Source organism: Tamandua tetradactyla, chromosome 26 (assembly GCF_023851605.1).
Source record: "Tamandua tetradactyla isolate mTamTet1 chromosome 26, mTamTet1.pri, whole genome shotgun sequence".
NCBI classification, from domain to species: domain Eukaryota; kingdom Metazoa; phylum Chordata; class Mammalia; order Pilosa; family Myrmecophagidae; genus Tamandua; species Tamandua tetradactyla.
The window spans coordinates 14,123,388-14,145,517 of NC_135352.1; the positions used below are offsets into that span (position 1 = coordinate 14,123,388).

The window sequence follows — 22,130 nt, forward strand, 5'->3', positions numbered from 1 at the left end:
TTTGCCACTCCTTATGCATTTCATCCAATCCCTTGTTTTGCCCTCTACGTTTCTCCTCCCCTCAGCTGGCTCTGATGCCCCCAAGTCCAGAGCTTGTCAGATGGATAAACCCCCTATCTCCAGCTGGATTGGGTGAGGGGTTGTTACCTGAATACATAGGGTAAGTCAGGGGATCCGGAAGCCTACCTTTAAACCAGAATCTTCCTACCCAGCCCACTTCTCACCACTCTTCTGAGGACCAAACAGCACCTCTCACTTTTGAGTCCTCCTAGGATTCTAATGAGGATATTAATTACTTTTCATTGTCATCCCTATCTGCTGGAAGTTAGATGTTAGCTTTCTCTGCTCTGCTAGATTAGTTACCAATGGCACAACCACTTTGAGTCTTTCTAAAAAGTTTTACCACCCCACATCTGCAATGTTCAAGAGAGAACAGAGATAACACACCTATCCAATCTACCAGGTTTTTAAATACTCCCAGACATAGTTTCTTAAATGCAATTTAAAAATCAGGTTTATTGAGATGCTATATGAAATTCATCATAAATGTATAACAGATGCATTTTGACAATGTATGCCGCTATGTAAATCACTACAATCAGCTTATAGAACATATTCATCAGTCCCCAAAAGTTCCCTCATGTTTCCTTTCCAGTCAATACTCCCCTTCTAACCTGAGTCCTTGACAAACATTGATACATTTTCTCTCTTTTGCCTTCTCTAGAATGTTGTACAAATGAATCATATAGTATATAGTATTTTGTGTCTAGCTCCTTTCGCTTAATGAAATACTTTTGATTTTCATGCAAGTTGTTTCCTGTATTAGTAGTTCATTTTTCTTTACTGCTGAGTAGTATTCCATTCTACAGATATCTCACAGTTTATCCATTCACTGATTGGAGGGATTTTGAGTTGTTGTCACTGCTTGGTTAATTTTGAATAAAACAACTAAGGATATATGCATTAAGGTTTTATGTGGCTTTGCTTCTCTTAGGTAAATACATAACAGTGAAATCACTGAGTTGTATAGTAAGAGTATGTTTGCCTGTGCACAAAACTTTCAAGCTGTTTTAAAGTGGTTGAAAGATTTTTAATCCGTTAGTATTGTATGAGAGTTCCAAGTGCTGCATGTTGTCACCACGATTGATATTGTCACTTAAAAAAAAGTAGACAATATACTAGATGATAAAGAATATTATATTATAGGTTTACTTTGCATTACCCTAATGACTCATGTTGTTGAGTATCTCTCATTGTGCTTATTGGCTGTTTGCATTTCTTCTCTGGTGAAGTAGCTGTTCAAATCTATTACCCATTTATAAATTATGTTACTTATCTTCTTTTTATTGAGCTCAAAGTGTTATTTACATGTTCTGGATATAATCCTTCATCAGTTATCTATTTTGCAAACATTTTTGCTCAGACTATGGCATGCCCTTTAATCTTTTAATTTTCTTTATAGCGTCTTTTGTAAAGCAGAAATTTAAAGTGTTGATGTTGATTTTTGTCAGTTTTTTATAATTTATGATTTCTGTATTTCATCTAGAATTTGTCATCTTACTCTGGGTTACAGAGATTTTCCTCTAAATAGTTTTTAGTTTTAGCTCTTATGCTTATGTCTATGAGCCACATGAGGTTAATTTTTCATAGGGAAGAGGGATGGGTTAAAGTTCATTTATTTTGCAAATGGACATCCAGTTGCTTAAGCATCATCTGTTAATAAGACTATCCTTTTCATAGATACCCATTATCAGATTGTGGAAAGTTCCCTTTTATACTTTGTGTGCTAATAGTTTTCATCACAAATGAATGTTGCATTTTGTCAAATGCTTTTTCTGCATCTATTGAGACAGTGATTTGGTTTTTCTTGTTTTTGTCCATTGAAGTGAATAACATTGATGAATTTTCAAATATTGATCCAATCTTGTTTTCCTGGAATAGAACCCACTTGGTCATGGTTTATTATCCTTTTTTACATACTATTGGATTTAATTTGCTAAAGATGTATACTAGTTTTAGTTTTATTCTTCTTGAAAAAAAATTTTTTGAAGGACATTTGGTATTAGAGTAATACTGGCTTCATACAATAAGTTGGAAAGAGCTTTCCAAAAGAGCCTTATAGAGTTTGTATTCTTTCATGTTTACATGTTTCATAGAATTCACTAATAAAGCCATCTTGATCTGGAGTTTGCTTTCTGGAGAGGCTTTAAAATATTGATGCATTACACTTAATAAATATAAGACTATTCACACTATTTCTTTATTGACTGAACCTTGGTAGTTTTTTTATTTTTATTTTTTTAATTTTTAAAATTTTTTTATTAACGGAAAGAAAAAAAAGAAATTAACACAACATTTAGAAATCATACCATTCTACATATGCACTCAGTAATTCTTAACATCATCACATAGATGCATGATCATCGTTTCTTAGTACATTTGCATCGGTTTAGAGGAACTAGCAACACAACAGAAAAAGATATAAAATGTTAATATAGAGAAAAGAAATAAAAGTAGTAATAATAGTAAAAAAAAACACACAAACAAACAAAAAAACCCTAAAAAAACAAAAAAACAAACAAACAAAAAACAAACAAACAAAAAAAACCCTATAGCTCAGATGCAGCTTCATTCAGTGTTTTAACATGATTACTTTACAATTAGGTATTATTGTGCTGTCCATTTTTGAGTTTTTGTATCTAGTCCTGTTGCACAGTCTGTATCCCTTCAGCTTCAATTACCCATTGTCTTACCCTGTTTCTAACTCCTGCTGAACTCTGTTACCAATGACATATTTCAAGTTTATTCTCGAATGTCCGTTCACATCAGTGGGACCATACAGTATTTGTCCTTTAGTTTTTGGCTGGATTCACTCAGCATAATATTCTCTAGGTCCATCCATGTTATTACATGGTTCATAAGTTTATCTTGTCTTAAAGCTGCATAATATTCCATCGTATGTATATACCACAGTTTGTTTAGCCATTCTTCTGTTGATGGACATTTTGGCTGTTTCCATCTCTTTGCAATTGTAAATAACGCTGCTATAAACATTGGTGTGCAAATGTCCGTTTGTGTCTTTGCCCTTAAGTCCTTTGAGTAGATACCTAGCAATGGTATTGCTGGGTCGTATGGCAATTCTATATTCAGCTTTTTGAGGAACCGCCAAACTGCCTTCCACAGTGGTTGCACCCTTTGACATTCCCACCAACAGTGGATAAGTGTGCCTCTTTCTCCGCATCCTCTCCAGCACTTGTCATTTTCTGTTTTGTTGATAATGTCCATTCTGGTGGGTGTGAGATGATATCTCATTGTGGTTTTGATTTGCATTTCTCTAATGGCCAGGGACATTGAGCATCTCTTCATGTGCCTCTTGGCCATCCGTATTTCTTCTTCTGGTAGGTGTCTGTTCAAGTCTTTTTCCCATTTTGTAATTGGGTTGGCTGTCTTTTTGTTGTTGAGTTGAACAATCTCTTTATAAATTCTGTATACTAGACCTTTATCTGATATGTCATTTCCAAATATTATCTCCCATTGTGTAGGCTGTCTTTCTATTTTCTTGATGAAGTTCTTTGATGCACAAAAGTGTTTAATTTTGAGGAGCTCCCATTTATTTCTTTCTTTCTTCAGTGCTCTTGGTTTAGGTTTAAGGTCCATAAAACCGCCTCCAACTGTAAGATTCATAAGATATCTTGTTTCCAGTTATGAATTTTTTTGTCAATTTTAGACATTACCTATTGACTACTTATTATGAAAGATAAGAATTCAGCTATATTTCATCTTTGTTTTTATTGCATTCTCTCTCTCTCTCTTTCACACACACACATGCACACACACACATAAACACACACACACACACATACACCATACAATATTTCTCTCTTCACGTCCACCCAGTGTTGCTTTATAGGTATTTTAGTTTGGTCAGTTTTCAGAGTTATAGTTTCACATATTATAGTTGTGAAAAATCTTGTCACAGCTGTGCCAATAGTATACATACTTTAACTGCTTTGTCTTTCTTTGTGCAGCCTCCTACTCTCCTTGGCCTGAAAAAAATGTTATGTTTTCTAGGGCTTGTCATGAATTCTCCTCACCTGCCAGTTATATAAGTCTCTTCACCATATTTTAGAACATTTAGTATTTTTTATCAATTTCAATATTTTTTGAGGAAACCTCTTTGGGAACATTTCATCTGCTTGATCTTGGCTGGATGACCTCGAAGCTTGCTGCATAACTGTTGTTTTGGAATCTTCTTTGGCCATTATGGTAGGCATTGCCTCCATGCCTTTTGCATTGGCTTCCCTTTTACCTGGCTTTCACTTCTCTACTTCATTGATTTATTCCTTTTGGCAGAGTACTACTTGCAAGGAGGTTTTTTTCTTTTTATCTACCAAACTTTCTATCAAGTTTTACTTTTTGTTATCATATTTTAGATTTTGAAAAGTTCTTTTTCCATCATCTGTATATTCCAATTAAAAGCAACAATTGCATCTTGCTTAGTTAGCAGTGCTTTTCTTTGTGAAGGTAATAAAGAGTGTTCTTTTATATTTTCTTTCATTTGCATAATTTGTTTCTTTCTTCCTAGGTGTTTTTTTCTGCTTATGTTAGCTTTTGAATTTCAGGCTAAGGGCTTTTCGTGAATGTATGAGATTTCTTGGCTGCCCACTCAACCTTAAAAAGCTGATTGGAAGCTCTGAGCACGTGAGTTGGGCTTGTCAACTACATTCTTTCCTTTAAGGTTATGCCTAAGCCCTTGCATTGGGGAATCTAAGATGTCCTAATCTTCAGGTTTTTCTTTTGGACTGGTCAGGTACCCCAGAGAAGACTCTTGTGACTTCATGCCTGGAAGGCATTTCAGTTTGCTAAAACTGCCAGAATGCAATATACCAGAAATGGGTTGGCCCTAGATTGGGGATTTCTTAGTTTACAAATTTACAGTTCTTAGGTCATAAAAATGTCCAAATTAAGGGATCAAGAGGAAGATACCTTCTCTGAAGAAAGGCTGCTGGCATGCAGTGTTCCTCAGTCACATGGGAAGGCACATGGCGACCTCTGCCAGTTCTTCTCTCCTGTGTGTTCTGGTTTCAATTCCTCTCTCTCCCCTCTGGGGGTTTCCCTCTCTTTTATCCTCTCACAAAAGACTCCAGTAAAGGATTAAGACTCACCTTGAATGGGCTGGGTCACATCTCAATGGAAATAACCTAAATGTCCCACCTAAAATAAGTCTGTACCCACAAGAATGGATTAAAAGAACATGGCCTTTTCTGGGGTACATAATAGCTCCAAACTTTACCACAAAGGGTAAGAAGGCTAGGGAGGGGCTCTCAATATTTGTGTTTAAGCTTTTGCTCATCTCCCTATTTTGGTAGGGTCCCCATGCCTTCAACTGTAGCAGTTAGCCCTAGATCACAGTTCAGTTTTTACCTCTTGATAGTAAACATTTGGTCTTCTTCCAGATGAAGAGAACTGTTATCCACCTGCATAGGATGTGAGACAATCTAAGGATTTAAGTGATTTTTAAAGATAATTTTGAATTAAGGCCCTTGCCAGTGTTCCACTATTATCCCAACTTCTAGAGGAAACCACTGCTGCTCATACTTGAGCCTTCCAGGAATCTTCGGTATACATTGAGTTGCTTTTCAGCTTTTTTTTTTTTTTTAACATCTGCTTAAGCTTCAATTCTTTTAGTGTCTTAGTTTCCACATTTTTGTTGCCATTATGTTATTTACTGTTTTTCTGTGTGTATAACAATAAGCTGCTTTAAACATTTTTCTGCTATTGCTTTAATAAGACTTTGGCATGAAATAGATGATATATGATACATGATTTTTAAACTACAATTATATGCTGTTCTACCTAACATTCAAAAAACTGGATAAAATTCCGTTTAAGTGAAATAGCCCCAAACCGTAATAGATTGTCAAGTGACTATCATATTTCAAGCACTGTGCTAAGTATTGTAACATTCATCTGGCTTAGTTGATCCTCACAAATAGCCTTATAAGGGTGGTACTGAAATTATCAGATTATTATTAACATGTCTTTGGCTTTCATGAATGAAGCATGGGAAATATGTAGGATCCAGTAAAAGGAAGGTTGAAATAAAATTTTAAGTAAATAAATGTCTTAGTTTGCCAGGGTTGCTATGACAAATACCACACTGGATTGTATTAAACAATAGAAATTTATCTCACAGTTTTGTAGGCTAGAAGTCCCATATTAATTCATTGCCAGAACTTGCTTTCTTTGGGCATTTGTAGCATTTCAGCAATCCTTCATCGCTTGGTTCTTTTTCACTTTCATGTCTGTTCCTCTGATTTCTGGCTTCTTATGACTTCTGACTTCTTCTGAATTTTGACTTCTTCTGACTGATGCAGACTGAATTTCTTCTGCCTTAGTCTCCAGTCATTTGGATTAAGGTCCATTCTGATTCAATTTGACCTTTGCTAAATGAGATCTTAGAAGATGCTATTCATAAATGAGTCCACCCCTTGACTATTAATAATATATTTAACGATCTCATTCGCAAGTAGGTTCACACTCACAGGAATGTGGATTAAAACTTAAACATACCTTTATGGGGGACATAATTCAATATCCAACAATAAATAAATAAAGCAGCATTCAAACAGACAGTAAAGAGAATGTTGAAAGAAGTTAGATGCAAACAGTGTAGATGAATTAAGTAGGTAATGGTGTACCTTGAACCCAGAAGACATTGGTAAAACCAACCCTCCTTGAAGGGTAAGGATTTTTTTTGTTTTTGATTTTGTATTTTCTTTCTTTATTTTTTACATGGGCAGGCACCGGGAATCAAACCCGGGTATCTGCCACGGCAGGCGAGAACTCTGCCGCTGAGCCACGGTGGCCCACCTGAATGGTAAGGACTTTGAATCGTTTATTACTGCAATGAGAAAGGTGGATCCAGTGTGTGGGAGGATATTCCTGGGTATACAAAGCCACCAGATTTCTTTTCCTGGCTTTAGATCTTTAGCCATGAAGTCACTTTAATTTATTTGAGATGGTAACCCCGAATTCTTTTGGAGCAGTTAATACCATTTGCCTGAGACTCCTGTTCATGAAACTCAGAATCCTTTAACTCCAGAAGGGTTTAAAATTAAATTTAGAGGAGATGAAGTAAATAAAACAATAGTATTATTACTTTTTGTTAGGTCTAGGAAAATTAAAATAACCTGTGTATTTATTATACATAATGCTTAAAGATAACTTGAAATTCCCTATGTTTATAAATTTCAAGTATTAAATTCACAAGATTTTGACTGAAAGGATAGACATTTGAAGTGCTTGGAAAGGAACTTGGATATATTAAATTTATAAATAGAGTTAAAGGTGTTTAAAGGATTTAATTAACCAAGTTGTAAATGGTAGTGATAATTTGAATATATTTGGTCTAACTTGAATTGATAAAACATTAAGCAAAGGTCATTTTGAAGATGAATGTCGAAATTTTCTGTATTTAAATATAGAATCATAAGAAAATTTTAAGTTGAATTCAAGGACTAAATAAACCTAGGTTTTGAATCCATATCTTGAACAAATTGAATATTAATTTAAAATCCTAAATAACAATACACAGTCTTTTTTAGGCCTGAAAGTTTATCATGTATCAAAAAACTTACACTGACAGAGAAGAGAAAACTGAGACTCAGAAAAATCAAGTAATTTGCTCAAAATCACACATCTACTAGATTACACATTTAACTGCTTCCACAGCTGATGTGTTTAACCATAGAAATTATACCATTTCAAAATACACTTCTTTGAGCCTGGACCTGGCATTGTGAGATTGAGAAAGACTTTTTGACCAAAAGGGGGAAGAGAAGGGAAACAAAGTTTCAGTGGTTGAGGGATTTCAAATAGAGTTGAGAAGTCATTCTGCAGGTATTCTTATGTCGGATACAGATGTTCCTTTTTAGTTTTTAGTGTATTAGAATAGATAGAAGGAAATACCTGAAACTGTTCAGCTGTAATCCAGTAGCCTTGATTCTTGAAGATGATTGCATAATTATATAGCTTTTACAATGTGACCATGATATGAAAACCTTTTGGCTTACATTCCCTTTATCCAGTGTATGGACAGATGAGTAAAAAAAAATAAGGACAAATAAATAAATGATAGGTAGGAATAAGGGGCATGGGATATTTTGGGTGCTCTTTTTCAGTTTTTTATTTTCATTCTTATATGTATTTTTGAAGTAATGAAAATGTTCAAAAATTGTGGTGATGAATACACAACTATAAGATATTGTGAACCATTGATTGTACACTGGATGATTATATGGTATGTGAATATATCACAATAAAATTGCATTAAAATATACTTCTTTGATAAATATGATTTATGTTTGACATAGCACACATATATATTGAAATCCCTTTTGAGATGGGTACAACTTAGTGTGTCACTTCAGCTTAGAAAAATGCAATTGTGAAAAGGAAAGTGCAAACAATCTGAGAGGGAGATGTTGTGTGTGCTTTGCTTGTATTATCTTAGGGGTAACATGGAACCATAGGGAGTTATTGTGGGAAATTAGCACTCGGGGTCATGGCCCAGCTAAAAACTTACTGCAAGTTAATGCAAAAAGTGACAGAAGAACAATTAGGATATTCATTAACTGTATCTATTTATGCTTCTAAACTCAAACCTCAATATTTAAGTAAAAACTTCTTTGATTATAGCAGCAATAAACGAAAGTGGGTTTGCAATTCCCAACTAAGGCTCAATGTGTGGATCTTAAATTTTATACTGGGGAGCCCAAGTCAGCAGTCCTTTTATGGGTCAAAAACACATATGACAGAACTTGATTAGGAAAAAAAGATGGGTGTTTGGTTCTTACAAGTCTGGGTTTTCTTTTTTTAAAAATTATATAATCCTGGAGAAGGTGTGAAACTCTCAGGTCCTTTTGAAACAGAGGTAATGGTTTCCTACACTTCAGAACCGGAAGCACCAGATACAATCCAGTAAATCATGTTATCCAGGGCTTGGCACAAGCCAGGGCACCATAAGCGATAGCTACATTATCATTAGGATTGTCTTCAAAAACAAAGACTTTAACTAAGACAATTTACTTGATAAGAAAACACAAAAGACTGAAACAGTGTATTAATTGTATAATTTTCTTTCCAGCTTTGGACACCTTTTAGTTGCAGTGTTCCTTGCTATTGTAGAAAATAACCATCTTTTCATTGCGATGCATATTTTGGAGTCATTTATCAAGAAATTAAATCAGATTGAAAAAAGCTTCATCTGGAATTCTGCATAGTAGGAATCAGATTCTGACAGACAAGGGAAAAGATTTTCTCCCATAGCAATTCCTTTAGGACAAAAGTGCTTCATTTGAATAGTATCCTAGATGAAGGCCTGAAGGCTTTCTCTCCACCTTAGATGGGTGCAGAGACAGTGGATCCCTTTTTCTTTGGAATTATCAGGATGGTTATCGACTCTGAAAAGCAGAGGTTCAGTCCTTGCCTGTCAGCCATTCAGTTCTGAAAAAGTGATGCCTTAGCTTTGTGGTATTGCTTTGCCACCACACAATACGTGTATCTTAACATTGAGAAATTTGATTACTAGGGAAATGCTTCCCTTGCATTTTGTTGTTTCAGAGGAGCCCTGGACTCGTTAGGGCAGGAAAGAAGCAAAGACATGTGTGGGCAGGTGCCACTTTTGTTGGCTTCCCTATTAGCTCACTAGTTCTCTTCTCTACTCACCCCACTCATTGCTTAATGTTAGGATGGACATGAACTTTTTCCTAGCAAATTCTATGAACAAAATAACTGAGCACAATGAATGAATGAATAAGATTCTATTGAAAAATGTACTTTGAAATCTTTAGATGACTGATATCATGTAGACATGTATACACTGTGCTGTATAAGGGTATGTGTGTATACAAGTATGTTGTATAGTTATTTTGATTAGAGAAAGAGAAATCTGCTAGATTTATTAACTTTCCAAATGAACAAATGTGCATGTGGGTGAAAGTATGTGATCTGATAAATCTTTGTGGGCAGACTTCATTCATTCACCTGTGACTGACCACAGGTTTTGTTCCAGACACTTTGCAAAGCATTTGGGATATAAAAGCAATGCACCACAATTACGGTCCTCCATCCCTGACTTGAAGGACCTGATAATCCAGTGGATAAAATGAGTATATAACCAAAGAATTCTGGCACAATGTAACACCTATAATGAAAGTGGTGAGGGGCTGTTCCCTGGAGGGTCTGACATCTGAACTGAGCGATGAAGAATGAGCAGGAATTAGTTGAGCAGAGAAGGGTGGAGAGGTCATTCCAGACACAGCAAGAGCAAAGGAACACATAAGGTAAGGAAAAAGTCTGGTGTACATGCAGGAAACCTCAAGCAGTTTGTGTTGCTGGAGGTAGAGTGGGAAGCTGGCAGTGGTGAGAAATGGGCTGGTAGTGTTGCCTGCCCTTTCAAGAAGTATAAATTTTATCCTAGACTCACTGGGGAATTTTGAAAGGTTTTGAAAATGGGAGTAATTATTCTCCTTTTTAGAGTCGGTCCTACAGAACTGTATATCTGTGAAGATTACTTATCATAGCGTTCTTTGTAACGATAAAAGCTTGAGAACAAGCAACCTATTGGTTGTAATTTACTAAACAATGGAACGTTCAGACTACTAAGTACAAACTAGAAGTAGTTAGAGTCATAAGGAATGACATGGGAAGAGCTCCAACATATACGGTTAAATGAGAAAAAGGATGAAAGAACAGCTTAAAGGGTATGGTTTCATTTGTGTAAGGAAGAACAGTGTAGGATCCTTTTTCTCTCTTTCTCTCATCTCTCCTTCTCTCTGTGTGTCAGCACTGTTCTTCCTTCTTCTCTTCCAACTGGCTACCTTGGCTTCTCCACTCAGCAGGGTGAGAAGTCTGACCACCAAACTTAGCAAATTTGCGTCTACATCTCCACTTCATAAAGAGAGGTCAATTGATTATTTAAGCCTGAATACAAAAAAAAAAAATCAAAGAAAAGACCCTCTTCCATGTGGACCAATTAGCCATGGCCTAAGTGGAGAGGACAATGAAGAAAATGGTGGCTCCAGAGGAGAATTTCATTTATGGAGTTGGAGGAGGGGCAATTCCTGGAAGAAAGGAAGGTTGACAGGGACGTTGGACAGAAGTGGGGTGGGGCGGGGGGGCAGGGAATCTGTTCCCTACAGAAACTTTACTTATTACTAAATATATACATGTACATACCTCTGCATTGTTTAACTTTTTAATGGAAGATTTTATAATGTTTTTAATGGAAAAAATAAGGATGAAAGGGAAAGTTATAGGATCTGTATTTCAAAAGCATCACTCTCAAATCAGTATAGAGAAAGATTTGAAAAAGACAGAAGTGGTGGGAGGAAAACAAGTGAAGCATTTTCCTCCAGCTTCATAGCAAGATCAGAAATACAGGCATTAAGGCAGAGGTGGCAGGAATGGAGAGGAGGGACATCGTGGGAAATATTTAGGAGCTTAAATTGACAGAGCGTGGTGACTGATACAGGAGCAGGAGCCAGGAGAAAGAATAGGAGCCAAAGGTGACACTAAGTGATCCCACAGCTTTGGTCTAGATGACTGCCTAGAGGGAAGAGAAGGAAACTCTTGTGGAGATGGCTTTATGCTTTTTGACATGTAGAGGATGAGGTGTCTGAAATAAATGGGTAGTATGTAAGTAGGGCACCACAGATGGAAATTTGGGAAGCCTGGGTTGGAGAGCCAGAGTGGAGTGTAATTGCATTTAATGGTAGTTGGAATTCAGGACAGACTCATGTATTAAATGTTACACCAGCTGGCAGCAGTTCTTCATTTGACAGTCTCTGCTTGGCACTGCAGCACGTTGCGGGGCGGTGGCCGACCAGGCAAACTACTGAATGCTCTTCGGATTTTCCTTTTGTCCCTAAGGGTAACTGGGTTTTTCATATGTTCGTTTGTTTGGCAACCATTTGAGAGCTAAAAGGGAAAGAGAAAAAATCCAGAAAAATAAATAAATAACTGCCATGGGATGTTTTGGGTTTTGTCCCTATCTTTTTTCCTTTCCTGGAGCAACGAAAGTGTTCTAAAAATGATTCTAGTGAAGAATGCCCAGCCATGTGACGATACTGCGAGCCATTGATTATATACTCAGGATGTACTGAATGGTGTGTGAATTTATCTTAATACAATTGCATTAAAAAATAATAAAGAAATGTGCACAACTCCCAGAGACCCTCAGATAAAGTGGCCAGCAGAATAGAATGAATCAGCAACTCTTTCACTCTTTCTTCTTTGGTATTTAGATAGGCTGGAATATAAGAGGGCCCATGACCCAGTACTCCTTTTCTTTTGGTTGGTAGCTAAAATTAATCCATTCAGGACAATCCCAGGTCCCAGGGCTGTTTTGAGTATCAAGCAGCTCCAAGCTAGACCACTGTCACCAGGCTTCCAGCACTGGGCCTGGTGAGTGATCACAAAGGGACTAGCCTAGGCTGGGTGGACAGAGCCTGACCCAGGGCAGGCTGAGCCCTTAGTCCCAAACCCCCAACCCTTTCGAGAGAATACAGCCCATGGGGGATGGAATGAGCTCTTGCATTTCCTAGAAACACCTCCACAAGAGCTGTCTTAGATCAGGCTTCCTGGAAAAGGAGCTCAGGGCAGAGCTTTGTGTACAGCAGTTTCAACAGAAGTGCTGTCAGCAACACCTGTAAGAGCACGAGGGAAGCAGGACTGGGCAAAGGTAGATGCTGTCGAAAGAAGGGAACTGGCCCTTCTGAGATATCCCGAATTGAGGCAAGAGGGCTGAGCCTTTTTACTCCCACACTGACCCCCAGGGAGTGGGCATAAACTTTGGCCAAGGACAATTTCCAGGAAGGGACTCAGCTGTAAGCCATCAGCATCCCACACTCCTGGCAGCCAGAATCGAGAACCTCTAAGGCTCGTAAATCTTATTCCCCTAGTTTCAAATAACCCAGCACCTTCCCTGGCTCCCCTTATCAAAGCACGTTATCTGAGTCAGATTCTTCCCAGAAGGAATGTGCATGATTATTGCAAATTTTCGTCTCTTATAAGATAGTCATAATTATTTATAGTTACCCAAGACCTATTAAGGCGTTATCACAGTGGTAGGGGATGGGGGGTGGGGGATGACACAGCAAGTAGGAGTATGAACAAAGATTAGGTACAAAATTGTATCTTTCAAAGTTAAGCCCAGAGGGAAAAAATGCATTGCCATTTTCACAACTTCCATCTTTATTATTTTTACAGACTATATACCTTCTGTTGCAATCACATTCATTCCCCACAGTATTTAGATTCTGGGTAATAGCTTTGCTTTATTGATCCAGTTTGACAATCTTTGGCTTTTAACTGGTGCATGTATTCCTTTACACTGTAATTATTTATCTAATTGTATTTTTATCTATGATTGACATGATATTTTTCCCTCCTGTTATCTATGTTTTATTTTCTTTCCTTTCTCATTTGATTTTCTTTTCATCATACCACTTTTTCCCGTACTAGTTTGGAAGATATGTACTGTTTCTGTTCTTACAACCCTAACTTTGCTTTCCACTCTTTGACTGTTAGCTTGTATTTTAATTTAATTTTTCTTTCTGTAGACAAGGTATCCAGAATTTAATTAAACTGAATCCAATTTTGATCATGGCACATTCTTAATATTGACCTTTTCATGGCCCTCTTTTACTTGTTTGGTTAGTTTAAATAATGTTAGAGACACCCATAAATCTACCTCCCTAAAACCAACCCCAGGATTTTGACAACAGCCTCATCTACCCACGTTAGTTTTCCCTATCCCATCCTCCTGCTTTCCCCCACCCCAGGCAGTCCTCATTTTGAGTCCCAAATTTATCATTCCATTGCTTTCCTCCTTACATAGATTTAGTGCATATATATGCAATTTCAGTTGTCTTTAACTTTGATGAAAGGATATCATGCTGCATATAATCCACCGAGACTTAATTTCCCAATTAACCATATACTATTTTAATTCATTTGTTTTGACTGCTACATAAAAACCCCTTTGTGTGACTATATCGCCGTTTTTTTTTCAGTAACTCTCCCACTGATGGTACTTGGGATCATGTCCATGTTTTTTGCTAAATCAAGCTGCTATGAATATTGTTTGAACATGCCTCCCATTCATTAGCAAGAATTTCTTTTTACTTCTCTTCAATATAAACCTAGAGTAGAATTGCTGGATTACAAAAATGTTAAGATTAAACTTACGAGAAAATGCTAAACGATTTTCCAATATATTCCCATCATCCACATGAAAGAAAGCCTGTTGATTCTTCAGCCCTTTAAAAGTTGGTATTGTCAGTCTTCTTAAGTTGTAATAATTGAATAGATGAAATCTCTAATGATGTTGAATATCTTCTCTTATCTTTTTTGTCTACATTTCTTCTGAGAAACTTCTGTTCATGTTTCCTGTTTATTATTCATTCCTCCTTGCATTTTAGATTCCATTCAGTGTTACTTTCTTTCTGCCTGAAATTCCTTCTTTAACATTTCCTTTAGAGAGGTACTGCTGTTGGTAGGCATTTTCTGCTTTGTTCCTGAAAATCTGTTTACTTCGCCCTCATTCTTTAAAGATAATTTCACCAAGTGTAGAATTCTAGGTTGGCAAGTGTAGTCTCTCAGCACGCTGACGATACTATAACATTGGTTTCTGGCTTCTTTTATTACCGTTGAGAAGTTATCCTTCAGCTTAATTGTTTGCTTTTTTTTTTTCACTGATGACTTTTAATATATTTTTCTTTGTCTCTGCTATTCTGCGTTTTCACTAGGATGTATGGGTGTGGATTTTTTTTTTTTTTTTTTTTTTTTTAGCCTGCTCAGGATTCTTTCTAGAATCTGTACTTTGATGTTTTTCATTGATTCTGAAAACTTTGCAATCATCTTTTCAAAGATGGTCTCAAAGTCTGTTCTCACTCATTCATCTCTCTTTCTGGAACTCTGATGATATATGGGTTAGGCTTTCTCAATCTACCCTCCATACATCTTAAACACTCTACTACATATTTGTGGTAGCTGTGTCTTTTTTTCTTTCTGGGCTGCATTCTGGATAATTTCTCCTGGTCTAGCTTTCATATATCACTATGTTTCTCTTAAGCTGAACCAATCTTCTTTTAAATCTGCCCTTTAAACTTTGTATTTTAATTATTTTATTTTCATGTCTAGATGTTCTATTTGGGGCATTTTCAAAGCTACTAGATTAGCCTTTGTAGCTCCTGCTCCATACAGATATATATAAGCTTCTTTTTATTTTCTGAATGACATAGGCATAATTTCCTATATAGTGTCTAATACCTCCAATAGGTAAAGCTTTGATAGTCTATTGGTATAATCTTTGTGTCTCCTGGTTCTTACTCTGATACTGTACTTCCTTATACACATAGTAATTTTTTACTTTGAAAAGCTTATATTGCTTAGAAGATTGTGAGAATTTTTTGAAGCTTAGGATGAAGGTGCATTCCTCCAGAAACAATATATATATAATTAAAATGCAGAAATCAATATTATTCATATAAAGAAACAATTACAAGTGAGTAGATTGATTAATAGATCACCAGTAGATTCTTAGGGGATATATTTGCCATTATCCAGGGAAATTTTTAATAATAATCATACAGATTTTATAGGAAAAAATAATTCAAGCACTTTGAGGGAAAGTACAAAAGATTCAAACAACAAAAAAGCATAATATATGTTGAGTAGGAAGAGTCAATATCCAAATACATGGTACATCAAATCAAAGGAAAGGGGATGAATGATTTAATAAGTGGTGTTAAGACAATACATAAACATCTGGAAAAAAATAAAGATGGCTCCATGCTTCACATTTGCACCAAAATAAATTCAGCAAAAATAAAAGATTTACATTTAATAAATGAAATCATAAAGTTATTATAAGAAACTAATTGAATTTTTCCCCTCAGAGTATGGAGGCCATTCTAAAAATTATATAAGAACTTCACATTGATGAATTTGCCTACCTAAAAATAAGGATTAAATTTTCAAGTGGCAAAAGCACTTTAAGAAAGAAAAAAGACGAATATGTGAGAAAAAGTATTTCAGCTAGTATCTTAAAGAAAGGGCTAATTTCCTGCATATAAAAAGAGCTCCTACAATTAAAGAAAAAAGTGCACCAAAAATGAAAATGAACAAAAGCATTTAAACATATAGTTCACAATTGTAGTTTTCTAGGCAGTTCAAGAAAATTCCATGAAATGGATCAGGTTAAACAATGGGAATTTATTCACTCACAGTTTTGAGGCTAAAAGAAAATCCAAATCAAGATATCTTTTAGGTGACACTTTCTCCCCAAGACTGTGACATTCTGGGACAGGCTGCTGGTGATCCTCGGTCCTTGGCTTATCACACGATAAGGCTCAAGGCAGCATCTGCTGGTCTCTCCCTTCTCTTCCAGTTTTCATTGATTTTAGCTTTTCTACTTCCATGGCTTCCTCATGTCTGAATTCATTTCATTTATAAAAGAGTTCAGTAATAAGAATAAGACTCATTCCAATTTGGCTGGGTCACATCTTAACTGAAGAAACCTCATCCAAAGGTTTTACCTACAATACCTTCACACCCACAAAAATGAATTAGATTTAAGAAGATGTTTTTCTGGGGTACGTACAGCTTTAAATCACCACAAAAGTGAAGGAAATGCAAGTGAACATAAGAAGAGATAGTCAATTTCACTCATAAAAATCAAACTACATTTTCCTTTATTAGTACTCACTCTTTGACCCAGAAACTCCAGCCCTAAGAATCTGTGCCACAGATAAACCCACATATGTAAGAAATTATGCATATATAATTTTATTCTTTGCAGTTTTGTTAATAATAACAAACTGTCAAAAAGAATCTAACTGCCCCTCAACAGGGAACTGCTTAAATATAATATGGTCCATACACACAGTGGAAAACTATGCAGCTCTAAAAAAGAAAACAATAAGTAAACCTTATATTTTGATATAGAATGTTCAAAATTGCTAAGTAAAAAACATAAAGGAGCAGGTTAGTATGTAGAGGGTGATTACATTTGTGTAGAAAATGGAAAAAAAAGAATATATATGCATATTTGCTTATATATGCATATAATAACTCTGGAAAAAATACAATTATCTCTGGAAGAAAATGAGAAACTGATACTAGAGAGAAACTGCCAGTCCAAGAGCTGGGGTTGTATTTTGAACTATGAAACTACATTACTTATCCTAAAAATATGATAAATTTAAAATTAAAAAAAAAGATCCCTCCTATGGCTTTGGAAGAACTAAAAGTACTTCCTACAATGACAGAAATATTTCTGAGTTGTGATTTTTCTCAAGAGGGAAGACGAATTATTTGGCTGATCCTAAAGGCTGGAATCGAACATTGTCTCTCAGTTGATTAGAATCCAATTTTGAAATAAAGTTATAAGACTTCTACGATTGTCACCTGTGATGTGGACTCCAAAACTGAAACAAAATTAACCCTTGAGGAGGCTTTAAGAGAGAATTCTTCTAATGGTGAAAGTAAGGAGCTGAGCAGATAGAACCAGGGAGAAAATATTTACCTTGAGAATCCTAAATTGACTAACTCGTCTTTGACCACTGATTGTTGTTATTGTCAGTTTGATCTCTTACATGATTTGATCTCTTACATAGACTGTCGTGAAAAATTTTCCCAAGTATATTAGGAGAATCCTTTTCAAAGGGTGAGATAAAATTCTGTCCTAAGTTTTCCCGTGTGAAAGCTAGCTTTCAAAGGTAGCCCCCAACGAACTGCACTTTCTAGTACTTAGGCCCTTGCCTCGTCCCTCCCATGTGGACTCGGGGCTGGCCCGGGGCCTCCCTCTAAACCATAGAACATTGCAGGAGGAATTCTCTGCTCCTTCTGGAAGGCCCAGCAGCTTCCTATTCTGCCCTTTTGGAGCCTGGGCTGCTCTATAAGCTGTTTGGCTATTTTGCTGGAGAGATCACACACACAGACCACATGCGGGGGCCATGAGGAGAAGAGAGACCCTGAGGCCACGTGGAGGTGGAGAGGGGCCCAAAGGCCCCAGAATCTCAGTGGAATCTTCAGATGACTGAAACTGCATAAGAGATCCCCTGAGGAAGACCAGAAGAGCTGCTCAGCTGAGCAGTCCAAGCTTGCATTCGTGGAAGATAATATAACGGTTGTCTGTTTTAAGCCTCTAAGACTTGAGGTGGTTTGTCACGCTACAAAGATAAACAAAGCTCCAGTTTTCACAGAAACATTCCCAGAAATGAGAAAGCACTCTTTCTGAGGAAGTCGTTTGCTGATGGGGCCTCTGGAAGCCTCTGGAAGTCCCCTTTCTATTTGCCCTCTAAGATGTCTAATGAGCAACAAAATATGGCAAGCTAACAAAAGTCAGGGCCTTGGCTGAAACACACAATTAAATTTGCTAAGGTTTTAAAGAGAAGAGAAAAGGAATGCCAAGTAAGAAATCTGATCTACCGGTCAAGAAAACTATGTGAGAATAATGAAACGGTCTAGAGAGTGCAGATCAGAGCTCAGCTCTGTCACTTATTATTTGTGTTACCTTGGAATGTCTCTGAGCTTCAATTTCTCCTTCTGTAAAATGGGGCGACTGTACATACCTGGCAAACTTATTGTAAAAAATGAATGAAATAATATATGTAAATTGTAAGCATGGTCTCTGGGACATAAGAGGGACTTAATCTTTATTAGAACAGTTATCACTATTTTATACATTGAATGAATAAAGCACCTCATCAAAGAATAGGCAGAAATTTGATGGGTCAAGTCCTCAGTCTTGGGGCATGTCCTAAGCTGCTTTTCTGTGCACGTTCCTCATCTCAAGAAATGGCACCAGCTGGTTACTCAACTAGAAGCCTAGAAGTCAGTCTTGATTTTACCTTTACCTCTAGTCCCTATCTAAGCAATCAGCAGAGTTTGTCAATTCTATTTCCAGATAGTATCTCAAACCCATCCACTGCCTCCTTCTTGTCTGTCATCTTAGTCCAGGTCATCAGTATTTCTTGTTCAGTGGCTAACGGTCTCCTCACCTCCAGCCTGATTCTGCTGCCTGCCATCCAGGCTAACTTTCTTAAATGTCAATCAAATTGACAGCATTCATTTGCTTAAAACCCTGCAGTGGTTCCCCATTGCCCTGTGTGATCTGCCTCCTCCAGCTGATTCAATCACATCCCATGACACTCCTTTGCTCACTAAGCTCCAGGCGCTGTGTTCTGTCTCCTTTCAGCTGCTCCAACTGGCCAAGTCCTTTCTTTGACCCAACAACTTCACACAAGCCATCCCTGCAGCCTGGAACTCTCCGACTTATCCCATGCTGACTCTGGACCATCTGTCTTATCTCAGCTCATATGTTACTTCACCAATAGGCTTTCCGGGCCATTCATTCTAAAATGGTACCTCACCAGCCCCTCTCCAACACAAACCCTCAGCTACCTGGCTGTCTTCTCCCCAACATTCACCACACTTTGCAGCTTTTAAAATTATTTGCCTATTTATTTGTATTTTGTCTGTCTTCCCTACTCAAGGAAGATTGGATAAGATTAAGGATTGTTTCTACCTTCTTCACTGTTATGTCTTCAGTGCCAAGCAAAGAAGTAGGTGCTCAGTAAATACTGAGATAGTGAAACAAAAATGAAGATTTTAAGAAATCCTCCAGAATTGTACTCCTCAATCACAAGTTTGGGATCGATGCTTCTCTTCCTTTGTGAACTTCAATTGTTGAACTGTTTGATTTTGTGAGAATGTGTCAGTTCTCTTTCCCAGACATGTGGAATGGATATAATCGACTTCTATAGATGTGTTCCATCAGTCATGCTTCTCTACTCCCAGCTCTTTTTAAATATATGTAGGCAGCTTGCTCTATAAAAGAATTTTCTATTGTGAATATTTTTTTTTTTTTGTAAAATGGAATGAATCATTCCCTAATTTCCTTTGTCTTAGCTTAAGGATAGATATACCTGCATAACATAAAGTTTATTAGAAAAACATTCCAATTGATTTTATCATGGATATATGGCGAGTTTCAGTGGACCTCAGCTGAGCTGAGACATGATGCCTTAGATGATTCATTCCTGCCTTGCTTGGCAGGCTCAGCAGGGCTTTATCATCCCAGCACAAGGATCGCTTTAGGATTTTCCCAGATAGATGCATCTCACTGAGCACAGACATGCCACAAAAAGCAAGGGAGGCTTTGGCATAAACTGAAAAAATAAATATTTGTGATGCTATAAGAAGCCTTGACAACCAATGGTTCATTGTCATCTGACACACTCTACACCCTTTAAGTGAATCCACCAATTCATCCTCCCACCCACGGTGTCCTAATGGCCCAGAAATCCTGAGATCATATGCCAGCTGAATCTGACGTCGACCCCCTATGGTGCTCCCTTCCTCCACTCTGCAGAGGCTCAGCCTCATTTCCTTCCCTCCAAACTTTTGGGTTTGGCCTGCCTCTGGCTCCTGTCAGATTTGGGGCAGGACCTGGCTCTCTGACCAGCATTTTAGACCTCAGCCTCCTACAAAGCATCCTCCATGACAAGGATAAGTGGTGTCCATTGCAGATATCAGCTGTCCATCACAGACCCCCTGCCAGGCCAGGATCTCCCCACTTTGCAGTAGAGTAAACTAGAGAAGACTTTATCAGAGCTTTTCTTGGATGTGGGGAAAGAATAAAAACAACTCAACATATGTAAGTATTTCAGGACAATCTAGAAAAGAAAACCTTAGCTTTTGGGGGAAATTTTCTTACTTACTTGATACTGTGCATGTCCTAGACTTCTCATACTCTCCTCGAACTATTTCAACACCAGTGCTTTCAGTGGCCTGGTGAGCATCCTAACAGCATGCCACAGCCACATCACTGGTTCAGTTGTTCCACAGGCATTTATTGACCAGCAACCAGGTGCCAGACACTGAATTGGTTACGGCCACGTTAAGTAAGACACAGTTTCTGCCCTTCAAGGCCTCATGGCTTATTGAGGGACAACTATAACAAAGTAAAGAATCACATTACAATCATGGTTATCATGAAGAGAGATTTGTACAAATAGACTTGTACAAAGAGACAAAGAGTTATTGGAGCCTAAAGGAAGGAGTTGTTCACTTTGCCTGCAGTAGAAGGATGGAAATCAGGGAAGGCTTCATAGAAGAGGTGACATTTGAACTGGATTGTGAAGGATGAACAGGAATCTTTCAGAAAAGAAGAAAACTCAGGACCTAGCATTACTGAGGCAAGGAAGCAGAAAGGTAGCAGTAGGATGATCTGAATGCTAGGTGTTCTTTGGGCTATTGAGGTACTGTTGGCCCTTGAACCTCTTAATGGACAGAACCAGGGATCACATACACAAACACCATCTATATTTGTTTCTGCATCTATCTATAAACAAGTCTAATCTAACACCACAGGGTTCATTCTAATTTTCTCCCTTTCCATATTAGTAGCTCTTTTCTCCAACAGAGAGAACCTGGTTCCCATTATCTTTAATTTATATACTTAATTGACCAATTTCACTCTAGGCAGACAATTTTCTGTCATTGGGGCTACTCCCACCTCTACTGCATGCAGATGCCCTGCTCACTCTTCCCAGACTCTAAAATGCCTCCAAGCCCTCCTCACCTTGAACCAGGCCACCCTCTCCTCACCAGGAGACTCTCCTGATCCCTTCTCACATAGATGCTTGGGGGGAAGGGGGCAGGTAGTGGAGTGAAGGGAATGGAATAGGAAGGAGAATATGGAAGAAGTAAGCAGCAACAACACACTGATTCTTACAACCATCCTGTTAGCCCGTTGAAGCTGGTACTAGTCTCCTCTTAAAGATGAGGAAACTAGTATTGAAGTCTTAATGTCTTATCCAGAGTCTCACATCTAGTTGAGTTACAGAGCTGAGGATTATTTGTAGGTCCTTAAATCTAAGTCAAGTTCTCGGATCTCAACACTGCATTGCCTATAATCTCCTGATCACCCAGGGCGTGGTGGTCCTGGAGGTCTCCGGAAAGAAATACACTGCCTGTGTTTCCCTGGGGAGTTATACCTTGGCGGTATAGTCAGCTTCCTTTCCACTTGTTCTTACTCCCCCTATCCAGGATTTAAC

General features: G+C 37.5%; 1 long non-coding RNA gene across 4 annotated transcripts in view; it reads right to left on the reverse strand.

Moving 5' to 3' along the window:
* The window catches only part of LOC143669987 (uncharacterized), a 224,485-nt gene that overhangs the window by 26,883 nt on the left and 175,472 nt on the right, over positions 1-22,130 (reverse strand). For 3 of the 4 annotated variants that reach the window (XR_013169182.1, XR_013169181.1, XR_013169195.1), the window contains one exon: positions 11,402-11,982. The exons of the other annotated variant lie outside the window; for it this stretch is intronic. This is a non-coding gene — a long non-coding RNA (uncharacterized LOC143669987). Of the gene's footprint in view, positions 1-11,401; positions 11,983-22,130 lie in introns of those variants that run through there. 4 annotated transcript variants of the gene reach the window in all.